At 41.2% G+C, this 3612-nt stretch overlaps 1 pseudogene; it reads left to right on the top strand.

Moving 5' to 3' along the window:
• The first annotated feature begins 2348 nt into the window (after positions 1-2348).
• LOC135364682 (glyceraldehyde-3-phosphate dehydrogenase-like) lies at positions 2349-3336 on the top strand (annotated as a pseudogene).
• The last annotated feature ends 276 nt before the right edge of the window (positions 3337-3612 follow it).

The following is a 3612-nucleotide window of genomic DNA, read 5'->3' as shown; positions in this document are numbered from 1 at the left end:
TCTATTCTCCACACTGCAGTCATAGTGATATTCCTAAAAATAAAAAAAACGAAACAAACAAACAAACAAAAACTGCTACTCTGTCCTGTTTAAAATACAGCAAGTGCTGCCAATTGCTTTCAGAATTATATCCAGTTTCCTCGACTTGTATAACGAATATAGTTTATCCCTCTGCTAGTTCAGGAAAAGATCTCCAGCTAGTGCCAATTAATTTAACCCAAATACTGGTTAGGGAGGTAAGGATGTTAGCAGGGGTTTTCCTTCCATATCACAGATTTTGGAGGACTTAATTATTGGTTGAGAATTAGAGTCACTATTCTAAGTGTAATAGTAGATGTTGAGGAGGCCATTCTCTTTCTCGAGAGACTCATGAATGTCCTTGGTGATGGGAAAACTTTATATGGAGGAGGTAGAAAGGGACTCAGGTCTTGGGGCATGGTGAGTATCTTAGACTTTCAGTAGGTGATGGATGATCAGCTTTGGATTCGAAGCCAGCTGGCTGGTACGACAATCCAGGTAGCTTCTCAGATTCAGGCAGTGTCTAAGCGTTGCCATGAATAAGGAGATTCTGGGGGAACTGTCTGGGCTCTCGGGCATAGTGATGGATTCACAGAGCATCTCATGATAGTTTTTCCATTTCTGTCCACAAAGACCCTGATAGTCCTATCCCACTCTTCTGAGCCTACAGCCTCCCTCTTTCACTGCTTCCACTAAGAATTCCTCTTTCCTGCCTGGAGCAAGGGTAGTATGTGGGGGGAAAAAAGAGGGGGGTTTCTTGTTTCAAATATTGTATGTTTCTTTGTTTTTCAAATCTGTCATCTGGGGTAATAAGTGCATTCTTTCCTTAAATTATGAGTTTCAAGAATCCATTCCCACTTCTCTCTTCCTTTCTCCCTGTCCCCCTCTCCCTCCTCCTCCTCATTTCTTTCTCTCTGTGCCTTTTCTTAGATATATATTCTACTAAGAGAAATACAGTGTACAGAATGCCTAGAAGGAAAAAAAAATGGGCAAAATAGTAAGAGATATACTGTCAATATTTAGGTTAAAATGGCGTTAGTTTGACATATTGATCGGTGACTTACTCCTCTTTAAATTCCCATTAGAATATTTTTGAAAGCATAGCAAAAGGGAAAATATGTCGCTATATGGGGAAATAAGTCTAACATCAATTTTTCAGAGTTTAGAACTTGAGTCCACTGTTATAGTATTATGATCATGGGGCTACAAATTACCATTATTGCTAATGTACCCTTCATCCTTACAAATTTCAGTCTGACTACCCACAGAGTTCACAGGAGATTATAGCTATTTCTGTCTCATAGTGTTGAGCTAGAAGGGCCTTATCAAAGAACACTGTAGGTAATTTTTCCTTCCTCTAAACTCACGCATTGGTGTTTGATTTCTTAAGATGAGAAAAGAGAATTGCTGTTCCCTCCTTGCCTCACCAACAGGCACCTTTCTTTCCATAACACACAGTTTCTGATGTACTTTATCGATGAATATTATGGGTAAGAATTAAAATTTTTAAAGAGTGGAAGGCAGTGGTATGTAGGAGATATTGGAATAGTCCATGCAAGGCTGTAGATTTCTTATAATGAATCTAGCCAAAGAAAATTAAACAGCTTAAGTTGTCCTAGGATTATAATTTTCAAAAATATTGTTACTGTGGGACTTAGAATCTCCAAAAGAATACTTGCAATTTTTCAAAACAAGACATAAGTACAGGTTTTTATTTGGACTCCTCTTATTTCTCTCAGGCATAAACAACATTTCTGTTAGCCAAGATTAGCCTTGGGCCATTAATTATATCTATAAAAACATGCTGCTGCTTATGTATAAATTATAGAACAAAAGGAAAAATGTACTTGATCCTATAAATATTTCAAAATAGCCTATAACTTGTCTATTTCTTTTCTAGGTCAAAATCCATACCCCATTCTTCATTTCTATAACATCAGTTTTCTTCATCCTTGCTAATTGGAAAGAAGTATTCTTTCTCCTTTCAAAGACCTACCTCTCTCCATAAGCTAAATTCCATCTGCTTTTTTTCCCCTCTTCTGTGATCTTTTTTTTAATCAAATTTATCCTTATTCATCTAGATTTTCAACCATTCTCCCAAATCAACATAGGAGTATGTTCAATCTCTACCATCTGGAAAAACTGTAGGAACAACTGTATGTCCTCTCTTGATTCATGGTCACACTTTTTTAAAAAAATGTCCTTTACTTTTCTAAATTTGTTTTTGCCTTTTGATTCCTTTTTATTTAAAATTTCAACTTTAGGCTCTGTTCCTTCCCATTGAACAACTGCATCTTCTGGTGCAGTGCCATTTGTGTCCCTGAGACACGATGATGGTCAGAGTAAATGGATTTGACCATATAAAGCACTTAGTCACCAGGGCTACTTTTAGCTCTGGCAAATTAGAAATTGTTGCCATCAATGACCCCTTCATTGACCTCTACATGCTCTACAAGTTCCAATATGATTGAACCATGGCAAATTCAACGGCACAGTCAAAGCTGAAATGGGAAAATTTTCATCAATAGAAAGCCTATCTCCATCTTCCAAGAGTGAGATCCAGCCAACATCAAATGGGGTGATGCTGGTGCTAGGTATGTTGTGGAGTCCATTGGGGTCTTCACTGCCTTGGAGGAGGCTGGGATCACTTGAATGTTGGGCCAAGAGGGTCATCATCTCTGTCCCTTCTGCTGATGTCCCCATGTTTATGATGGGTATGAACCGTGAGAAGTATGACAACTCTCTCAAGATTGTCAGCAATGCCTCCTGCACAACTGCTTGGTTCCTCTGGCCAAGGCCATCTATGACAACTTTGGCATTGTCGGGGGGGACTCATGACTACAGTCCATACCATCTCTGCTACCCAGAAGACTGTGGACAGTCCCTCTTGGAAGCCAGGGCATGATAGCTGAGAGGCTGCCCAGAACATCATGCCTGCTTCTATTGGAGCTGCCAACGTTGTAGGTAAGGCCATCCCTGAACTGAATGGGAAGCTCACTGGCATGGCCTTCCATGTCCCCACCCTCAACATATCAGTCATGGATCTGACCTGCTGCCTGGAGAAAGCTGCCAAATACAATCACATCAAGAAGGTGGTTAAGCAGGCATCAGAGGGCACACTCAAGGGCATCCTGGGCTATGCTGAGGACCAGGTTGTCTCCTGAGACTTTAACAGTGACACCCACTTCCACCTTTGATGCTGGGGCTGGCACTGCCCTCAATGATCACTGTGTCAAGCTTGTTTCCTGGTATGACAATGAATTTGGCTATAGCAACCAGGTGGTGGACCTTATGGTCCACAGGGCCTCCAAGGAGTAAGAGCCCCTTGGATCACCAGCCTCAGCAAGAGAAAGAGGAAGAGCAAAGCCCTTGGCTGTTGGGGAGTGTTTGCCCCCAAATCATCCCCCAACACACTGAGACTCTCCCAACCTCTCCACAGTTTCCATCCCAGACACTCTGAAGAAGGGGAGGGACATGGGGAGACCTACCTTGTCATGTACCATCAGTAAAGTACACTGCACCCAGCTCCCTGCCCCGCCCCCAAATTCAACTTTATTGCAGAATATTTGATATATAAATGCCCTTTAATTCTTA

This window comes from Mirounga angustirostris, unplaced genomic scaffold (assembly GCF_029215605.1).
Source record: "Mirounga angustirostris isolate CCGP_5_RB_7025 unplaced genomic scaffold, mMirAng1.0.hap1 SCAF_6, whole genome shotgun sequence".
In the NCBI taxonomy this organism is placed as follows: domain Eukaryota; kingdom Metazoa; phylum Chordata; class Mammalia; order Carnivora; family Phocidae; genus Mirounga; species Mirounga angustirostris.
This window is presented reverse-complemented; position numbering and strand designations above follow the sequence as displayed.